At 57.5% G+C, this 10000-nt stretch overlaps 2 non-coding genes across 2 annotated transcripts in view; both read left to right on the top strand.

The window, feature by feature from the left end:
* The first annotated feature begins 7476 nt into the window (after positions 1–7476).
* On the top strand, positions 7477–9348 carry LOC138360747 (small subunit ribosomal RNA). The gene has a single exon (XR_011226613.1). It is a non-coding gene; the product is annotated as a small subunit ribosomal RNA (ribosomal RNA).
* Positions 9349–9995: 647 nt separating this feature from the next.
* Positions 9996–10000, top strand: part of LOC138360759 (5.8S ribosomal RNA) — a 162-nt gene continuing 157 nt past the window's right edge. The window contains exon 1 of the ribosomal RNA XR_011226625.1: positions 9996–10000. This exon is cut by the window's right edge and continues 157 nt beyond it. This is a non-coding gene — a ribosomal RNA (5.8S ribosomal RNA).

The following is a 10000-nucleotide window of genomic DNA, read 5'->3' on the forward strand; positions in this document are numbered from 1 at the left end:
CGACACAGAGACAGAACGGAGAGACGACCCACTGTGGCAGGGTGAGGCGTCGAGAGAGTCCTGTGAGGCGGATGAGGCACAGGGAGGAAACGGAGAGACGACCCACCTGAGGGCTCGGTGCGTCGTCGAGAGAGTGCTGTGAGGCGGCTGAGGACAGGGAGGAAACGGAGAGACGACCCACTGAGGGCTGGGTGCGTCGTCGAGAGAGTGCTGTGAGGCGGCTGGGGACAGGGAGGAAATTGAGAGACGACCTCACTGTGGCTCGGTGAAACCGTCGAGTAGATCTTTCAGGTGGCTGAGGGCAGGAAGGAAAGCAGAGGACGAGGACTTGGGGGGGTAGGGGGTGGGGTAGGGCTCTGGATGGGTGGGGGAGGGGGGGTGTTAAGGTGGGTCGCCGAAAACGGAGATTCGAACTCAAAAGGCGGGCTAGGATCCGTCCCTGATCCGACACAGAGACAGAACGGAGAGACGACCCACTGTGGCAGGGTGAGGCGTCGAGAGAGTCCTGTGTAGGCGGCTGAGGACAGGAGGGACGGAAACCGGAGAGACGACCCCACCTGAGGGCTCGGTGCGGGTCGTCGAGAGAGTTCCCTGTGGAGGCGGCCGAGGGACAGGGAGGAAACGGAGAAGAGACGACCCCACTGAGGTCTGGGTGCGTCGTACGGAGAGATTGCTGTGAGGCGGATGGGGAACAGGGAGGCAAATTAGAGAGACGACCTTCACTGTGGCTCACGGTGATGAAACCGGCGAGTAGATTCTTTAAGGTGGGCTGAGTGCAGGAAGGAAAAGCAGAGGCGAGGACTTGGGGGGGCCGGGTAAGGGGGTGGGGTAGGGCTCTCGGATGGGTGATGGGAGGGGGGGTGTTAAGGTAGGGTCGCCGAAAACGGAGACTTCGACCTCAAATGGCGGGCTTAGGGATTCCGTCCACTGATCCGACACAGAGGAACAGCACGGAGAGACGGACCCACTGTGGCAGGGTGGAGGCGTCGAGAGAGTCCTGTGAGGCGGACTGAGGCACAGGGAGGAAACGGACGAGACGACCCACCGAGGGCTCGGTGCCGTACGTCGAGAGGAGTGCCTGTGAGGCGGCTGAGGACAGGCGAGGAAACGGAGAAGAGCGACGCCCACTGAGGGCTGGGTGCGTCGTCGAGAGAGTGCTGTGAGGCGGCTGGGGACAGGGAGGAAATTCAGAGACGACCTCACTGTGGCTCGGTGAAACCGTCGAGTAGATCTTTCAGGTGGCTGAGGGCAGGAAGGAAAAGCAGAGACGAGGACTTGGGGGGGTAGGGGGTGGGGTTGGGCTCTGGATGGGTGAGGGGAGGGGGGGTGTTAAGGTGGGTCGCCGAAAACGGAGATTCGACCTCAAACGGCGGGCTAGGATCCGTCCCTGATCCGACACAGAGACAGAACGGAGAGACGACCCACTGTGGCAGGTGAGGCGTCGAGAGAGTCCTGTGAGGCGGCTGAGGACAGGGAGGAAACGGAGAGACGACCCACCGAGGGCTCGGTGCGTCGTCGAGAGAGTGCTGTGAGGCGGCTGAGGACAGGGAGGAAACGGAGAGACGACCCACTGAGGGCTGGGTGCGTCGTCGAGAGAGTGCTGTGAGGCGGCTGGGGACAGGGAGGAAATTCAGAGACGACCTCACTGTGGCTCGGTGAAACCGTCGAGTAGATCTTTCAGGTGGCTGAGGGCAGGAAGGAAAAGCAGAGACGAGGACTTGGGGGGGTAGGGGGTGGGGTTGGGCTCTGGATGGGTGAGGGGAGGGGGGGTGTTAAGGTGGGTCGCCGAAAACGGAGATTCGACCTCAAACGGCGGGCTAGGATCCGTCCCTGATCCGACACAGAGACAGAACGGAGAGACGACCCACTGTGGCAGGGTGAGGCGTCGAGAGAGTCCTGTGAGGCGGCTGAGGACAGGGAGGAAACGGAGAGACGACCCACTGAGGGCTGGGTGCGTCGTCGAGAGAGTGCTGTGAGGCGGCTGGGGACAGGGAGGAAATTCAGAGACGACCTCACTGTGGCTCGGTGAAACCGTCGAGTAGATCTTTCAGGTGGCTGAGGGCAGGAAGGAAAAGCAGAGACGAGGACTTGGGGGGGTAGGGGGTGGGGTTGGGCTCTGGATGGGTGAGGGGAGGGGGGGTGTTAAGGTGGGTCGCCGAAAACGGAGATTCGACCTCAAACGGCGGGCTAGGATCCGTCCCTGATCCGACACAGAGACAGAACGGAGAGACGACCCACTGTGGCAGGGTGAGGCGTCGAGAGAGTCCTGTGAGGCGGCTGAGGACAGGGAGGAAACGGAGAGACGACCCACCGAGGGCTCGGTGCGTCGTCGAGAGAGTGCTGTGAGGCGGCTGAGGACAGGGAGGAAACGGAGAGACGACCCACTGAGGGCTGGGTGCGTCGTCGAGAGAGTGCTGTGAGGCGGCTGGGGACAGGGAGGAAATTCAGAGACGACCTCACTGTGGCTCGGTGAAACCGTCGAGTAGATCTTTCAGGTGGCTGAGGGCAGGAAGGAAAAGCAGAGACGAGGACTTGGGGGGGTAGGGGGTGGGGTTGGGCTCTGGATGGGTGAGGGGAGGGGGGGTGTTAAGGTGGGTCGCCGAAAACGGAGATTCGACCTCAAACGGCGGGCTAGGATCCGTCCCTGATCCGACACAGAGACAGAACGGAGAGACGACCCACTGTGGTAGGGTGAGGCGTCGAGAGAGTCCTGTGAGGCGGCTGAGGACAGGGAGGAAACGGAGAGACGACCCACCGAGGGCTCGGTGCGTCGTCGAGAGAGTGCTGTGAGGCGGCTGAGGACAGGGAGGAAACGGAGAGACGACCCACTGAGGGCTGGGTGCGTCGTCGAGAGAGTGCTGTGAGGCGGCTGGGGACAGGGAGGAAATTCAGAGACGACCTCACTGTGGCTCGGTGAAACCGTCGAGTAGATCTTTCAGGTGGCTGAGGGCAGGAAGGAAAAGCAGAGACGAGGACTTGGGGGGGTAGGGGGTGGGGTTGGGCTCTGGATGGGTGAGGGGAGGGGGGGTGTTAAGGTGGGTCGCCGAAAACGGAGATTCGACCTCAAACGGCGGGCTAGGATCCGTCCCTGATCCGACACAGAGACAGAACGGAGAGACGACCCACTGTGGCAGGGTGAGGCGTCGAGAGAGTCCTGTGAGGCGGCTGAGGACAGGGAGGAAACGGAGAGACGACCCACCGAGGGCTCGGTGCGTCGTCGAGAGAGTGCTGTGAGGCGGCTGAGGACAGGGAGGAAACGGAGAGACGACCCACTGAGGGCTGGGTGCGTCGTCGAGAGAGTGCTGTGAGGCGGCTGGGGACAGGGAGGAAATTCAGAGACGACCTCACTGTGGCTCGGTGAAACCGTCGAGTAGATCTTTCAGGTGGCTGAGGGCAGGAAGGAAAAGCAGAGACGAGGACTTGGGGGGGTAGGGGGTGGGGTTGGGCTCTGGATGGGTGAGGAAAGGGGGGGTGTTAAGGTGGGTCGCCGAAAACGGAGATTCGAACTCAAAAGGCGGGCTAGGATCCGTCCATGGTGTGGCACCAAGAGAGAATGGCGAGACGACCCACTGTGGCTCGGTGTGGCGTCGAGAGAGTCCTGTCAGGCGGCTGAGGGCAGGGAGGAAACCGGAGATGGGGGGGAGGGAGGTGCAAACCTGGACTGTTAGGCGAGCGGCTTACTCCCGCCGTTTACCCGCTGGACCTCGTCCAGTCTCCGGCAATGCTCCGGCACAGAGAATGCCTGGCCTGGCGTGACGGCCTGCTCCTGCCCGGTGTGTGGCGGTCGCGCCAGCAGTGTTTCTCGTGTAGCATGCGAGCGTTGCCGGTGTCGTCGGGAGCCGGGATATGTTCTCGAACAAAGTTACCTGAGCGAGTGTGCCTTTCTCCCTGTCGTCAGCTCGGGTCTGGTCGAATTGGGCCGGTGGCGCCGAAGAAGTTACCACCGGAGACCAGGGTCCAGTGGCTAGAGCCGGGCCCAACGGCTATTGCCGAGTACCTTCCTCCGATGCAGGAAGAAGGTGTGTTCAGTCCCGCGGAAATCGTACGGCGGGTGCCGAATTTACCAGTGGCCAGCCGGGTCCAGGAGCTAGAGCCGGATTTGTCGGCTACTGCCGGGTAACCTACTTTGGATGCGGGTGCTGGCGTGGTCGGCCCCGCGGAAATCGGACGGCAGGCGCCGAAGATACCAGCGGCGAGCCGGGTCCCGGAGCTAGAGCCGAGCCCATCGGCTATTGTTGAGTAGCCGTCTTTGCCGGCAGAGCTGGCGTTTTCAGTCTCGTCGAAATCAGACGGCGGGCGCCGAAGTTAACAGCGGCTAGCCGGGCCCCAGAGCTAGAGCCGGACCCAGGGACTAAAGCCCAGCGGTGTGCTTCCGGTTGGGCGTTTGCGTTTTCAGTCTCGCGGAAATCGGACGGAGGGCGCCGAAGTTACGTTTTGCCAGCCGGGTCCAGTAGCTAGAGCCGGGCCCGGGGACTAGAGTCCCGCGTCGGCCTCCGACCCGAGTGCTTCTGTTTTCAATCTCGTCCAAATCGGACGAGGGGTACGGAAACGGCACAACTTAACCCGGGTCCAGGGGCTAGAGCCGGGCCCGGCGACTAGAGTCCCGCGTCGGCCTTCGGCCCAAGTGCTTCCGTTTTCAATCTCGTCCAAATCGGATGGAGGGTACCGAAACGGCGAAACGTAACCCTGACTCCCTTGCAAGTGCCTGGTCCGGTAACCCTATTGTCCTTCAAGGCTCTCAGACCTGAAAGGAATTGGGAGGCAAGTTCGGCATTCTGGCCGAAATCGAGCGCCGGAGTGTACCTTTTTCCAGAACTGGGACATGGTACATCAGGGGTTTTCGTGCTTAGACCACAGCACAGCGAGAGCTGGGCGACCATTTGAGCTCAATTTGCACGAAGTGACGACATCACCTTGACCCATTCGATATATATAGGGGAGACCTGGTGTCTGTGGCACCTTTCTCGTGGGTAACCTGCTGTCTTAGGGGACCATGCGAGGGAGACTACTGACAACTACCTGCGTCTTGGCGACATTCTAAGTCTCGTTGTTGCCAGAGGGAAGGAGCAAATGTTTTCCATTGTTTTGGTGCGTTGGCTACTTTCCCTTCCCCCATTCCACGGTGTTGGTTCTCGGTTCCGGTGCGGTAGCGAACTGTTTGCCGCAGACGTTTACCGGAGTAAATGGGGAACCAGCCTTTTACCTGTCGCGGGGTACATATGCCGAGGTATTTGGAGTCCGGTGTGTGAGTGACCGACCATTGCGTTCTGTTAGACATACGTAACATTAGGCGAAGGCGGCCCTCCTTGCACATGTCGTGTGGTTCCAGAGCCAGGCATCTCGGGTCCGGTGTGCGCGTGCGACCGATCTTGTTCATGTGTTAGACATACGTAACAGTGGGCGAAGACGGTCGGCGAAACTCGCGCATGTCGTGTGGTCCGAGATGGCCTTCCATGCACATTAGATATAGCTATATAAAGGGGGAGACGCGGTGGCTGGCTGACAACTACCGGCGTCTTGGCGACATTGTGTCTCGTTGTCGCCAGAGAGAAGGAGCAAATGTATTCCATTGTTTTGGTACGTGGGCTCCTTTCTCTTCCCCCACTGTTAGGGTGCTGGTTCTCGGTTCCGGTGCGGTAGCGAACTGTTTGCCGCAGACGTATACCGGAGTAATTGGGGAACCAGACGGTGTTTTGCCTGTCGCGGGATTGGATCACAGGTTCTGGGTTCCGGTGCGGTTGCGAACTGCTTCTCGTTCACCGGCGCCAATGGGGAACCTGCCTGTCTGTCGCGGGGCAAATGCCACATAGGCTGAGGTATTTGGAGTCCGGTGTGTGAGTGACCGACCATTGCGTTCTGTTAGACATACGTAACATTAGGCGAAGGCGGCCCTCCTTGCACATGTCGTGTGGTTCCAGAGCCAGGCATCTCGGGTCCGGTGTGCGCGTGCGACCGATCTTGTTCATGTGTTAGACATACGTAACAGTGGGCGAAGACGGTCGGCGAAACTCGCGCATGTCGTGTGGTCCGAGATGGCCTTCCATGGACGTTAGATATAGCTATATAAAGGGGGAGACTCGGTGGCTGGCTGAACCTACTACCGGCGTCTTGGCGACATTGTGTCTCGTTGTCGCCAGAGAGAAGGAGCAAATGTATTCCATTGTTTTGGTGCGTGGGCTCCTTTCTCTTCCCCCACTGTTAGGGTGCTGGTTCTCGGTTCCGGTGCGGTAGCGAACTGTTTGCCGCAGACGTATACCGGAGTAATTGGGGAACCAGACGGTGTTTTGCCTGTCGCGGGATTGGATCACAGGTTCTGGGTTCCGGTGCGGTTGCGAACTGCTTCTCGTTCACCGGCGCCAATGGGGAACCTGCCTGTCTGTCGCGGGGCAAATGCCACATAGGCTGAGGTATTTGGAGTCCGGTGTGTGAGCGACCGACCATTGCGTCTTGTTAGACATACGTAACTTGCAGGCGAAGGCGGCCCTCCTCGCACATGTCGTGTGGTTCCAGAGCCCAGGCACCTCGGGGTCCGGTGTGCGCGTGCGACCGATCTTGTTCATGTGTTAGACATACGTAACAGTGGGCGAAGACGGTCGGCGAAACTCGCGCATGTCGTGTGGCTCGAGAATTGCCTTCAATTCCTCCCTGGAGTGAGTAGTTTGTTTCGGCAGCAGCTCTCTCTCCACACAACCCCCCATCATCCTCCTTCCCGCAAGAGCATGATCCCGATGCTCGATGCAAACTGAGAACTGTCACTGCACACGCTGCGGCATCTCGGGTCCGGTGCGCGAGGCGAACTTGCATTCTGCTAGACATACGTAGCATTAGGCGAGAGCGCCCGTAATCGCGCACGTCGTGAGGCTCGAGAGGCCTTCAAAGCAGCGCCTCTGTATTGTGTCACGACGATTCCTTCCGATCTCCGTGCGATCACTTCTCCAGCCTACGACTGCACATCGAGTCAGCTATCGATCGGTCTGTGTGCATGGGAACAGAGCACCAACCTTCTTCCATGTCATGGGAAGGCTGAACAAAAACACTGTGGCGTCGCCTCTCTCCACCAACGAGGAGGCGACAAACCACACGGCACCTCGGATGCATTTCCGACGGTTCCTTTCATATAAAAGGGGTGACGCCGAGGAAAATAAGACTCGCGTCCCTACCAAAACGAAAAAGACCACCACCACCTACTCACTTACTACTGCTCCTCCTCCTGTTTTTCCAGCTTGCCGTGTTGAATGACGACAATGACGAGCAGGAGTAATCTCGGCGGGGTAGTTATGATCGTTCGTCCACGCGGAGTAACTGCTCTCCTCCGCCTCTGTTCGTCTAACGTATCGACATAACGCCATACTGTCGGGCTGCTAGAGAGTCCATAGTGAGATTTAACTTGCAAAGCAGGATTAAAACGCAAAACCGAGGGGAGCGAGGGGTGTGTGTGTGTGTCTTGTGTACTATATATCAGTAGTACTGTTGAGCTACCTGGTTGATCCTGCCAGTAGTCATATGCTTGTCTCAAAGATTAAGCCATGCATGTGTAAGTACAAGCCGAGTTAAGGCGAAACCGCGAATGGCTCATTAAATCAGCTATGTTTCATTGGATCTGTAAACCCACTTACTTGGATAACTGTGGTAATTCTAGAGCTAATACATGCATCACGTCTCTGACCGCAAGGGAAGAGCGCTTTTATTAGTTCAAAACTGGTCGGGCCTCGGTCCGTTAACCCACCCGTGGTGAATCTGAATAACTTTTTGCTGAGCGCACGGTCTCCGCACCGGCGCCGCATCCTTCAAGTGTCTGCCTTATCAGCTTTCGATTGTAGGTTATGCGCCTACAATGGCTATAACGGGTAACGGGGAATCAGGGTTCGATTCCGGAGAGGGAGCCTGAGAAACGGCTACCACATCTAAGGAAGGCAGCAGGCACGCAAATTACCCACTCCCGGCACGGGGAGGTAGTGACGAAAAATAACGATGCGAGACTCATCCGAGGCCTCGCAATCGGAATGAGTACACTTTAAATCCTTTAACGAGGATCTATTGGAGGGCAAGTCTGGTGCCAGCAGCCGCGGTAATTCCAGCTCCAATAGCGTATATTAAAGTTGTTGCGGTTAAAAAGCTCGTAGTTGGATCTCAGTTCCGGACTGACGGTACACCGCCTGGTGCTTACTGTCACGCTCCGAACAGCTAACTAGCCCCGCCGGCTCGCACGGGGTGCTCTTCATCGAGTGTCCCGAGTGGCCGGCACGTTTACTTTGAAAAAATTAGAGTGCTCAGAGCAGGCTACTTTAATGGCCTGAATGTCTATGCATGGAATAATGGAATAGGACCTCGGTTCTATTTTGTTGGTTTTCGGAACCTGAGGTAATGACTAATAGGAACAGGCGGGGGCATTCGTACTGCGACGCTAGAGGTGAAATTCTTGGACCGTCGCAAGACGAACTACTGCGAAAGCATTTGCCAAGGATGTTTTCATTAATCAAGAACGAAAGTTAGAGGTTCGAAGGCGATCAGATACCGCCCTAGTTCTAACCATAAACGATGCCAACTAGCGATCCGCCGGCGTTATTCCCATGACCCGGCGGGCAGCTTCCGGGAAACCAAAGTCTTTGGGTTCCGGGGGAAGTATGGTTGCAAAGCTGAAACTTAAAGGAATTGACGGAAGGGCACCACCAGGAGTGGAGCCTGCGGCTTAATTTGACTCAACACGGGGAACCTCACCAGGCCCAGACACCGGAAGGATTGACAGATTGAGAGCTCTTTCTCGATTCGGTGGGTGGTGGTGCATGGCCGTTCTTAGTTGGTGGAGCGATTTGTCTGGTTAATTCCGATAACGAACGAGACTCTGGCCTATTAACTAGTCGACGGATCTCCAGCAATTGGTGTCCAGTTCGCAACTTCTTCTTAGAGGGATTAGCGGCAATTCTAGCCGCACGAGATTGAGCAATAACAGGTCTGTGATGCCCTTAGATGTTCTGGGCCGCACGCGCGCTACACTGAAGAGATCAACGTGTTCTCCCCCTCCGAGAGGAGCGGGTAACCCGTTCAATCCCCTTCATGATAGGGATTGGGGCTTGCAATTGTTTCCCATGAACGAGGAATTCCCAGTAAGTGCAAGTCATCAGCTTGCGCTGATTACGTCCCTGCCCTTTGTACACACCGCCCGTCGCTACTACCGATTGAATGATTTAGTGAGGCCTTCGGACTGGCGCTCTTGGATGTTCTACCCCTCGCGTCTCGGCGCAAGGGGTTCTCGCCTCGAGCTGACGGAAAGATGTCCAAACTTGATCATTTAGAGGAAGTAAAAGTCGTAACAAGGTTTCCGTAGGTGAACCTGCGGAAGGATCATTACAGTTTGTGACGCGAGAGCTGCAACCATCGGCTCGTCGTCGTCGTTCGAGTATTCTTCAATGCGAAGAAGGCAAGGGTAGCCTTGGGAGCCGCACCCAATTGCCGTGGGAAAGGAGAAAGCGGATAAACGGCGGGGAGATCAACACCCACTGTGAGACAATAACAGGTCTGTGATGTCGGACTGACATGACATGTCAGTCAGTCCGACCGGCGCAGGTCACAGTCCTAGCGCCGTATACTGCTTTAGAGTCATCTGTTGGGGCTCGCGACACCCGTCACCGACATCTTTCTTCCTTGTCCCCGGTCGCTCAGTGGCTTCCGGCACCCACACCATAGAGAGAAAGCAGCAGGCGAAGACGCTACTGCTCCTCTCGTTGACAGGGCCGGCGCCTGCTACTCTGGCGGCGTCTAGTGCTGGGTTTTCCTTGACACGCTTCCCAGTGGGCCCCTCCCTCCCCGCCTTCACTCTACTGTAAACGTAAATGTACGTGTGCGGCAGAGGAGGAAAAAGGGGAGAGAGAAAAAAAGCATTTTATGTGTCTTCTAACCAAAGTCGGGCTCTTACCAGCCCTATCAAACCCCCCATACATTACGTCCTCCTATGATGGAGTGATAGACGGCCGACAGGCCTTAATAAAAACATATACAACTC

Source organism: Procambarus clarkii, unplaced genomic scaffold, assembly GCF_040958095.1.
Source record: "Procambarus clarkii isolate CNS0578487 unplaced genomic scaffold, FALCON_Pclarkii_2.0 HiC_scaffold_116, whole genome shotgun sequence".
NCBI lineage: Eukaryota > Metazoa > Arthropoda > Malacostraca > Decapoda > Cambaridae > Procambarus > Procambarus clarkii.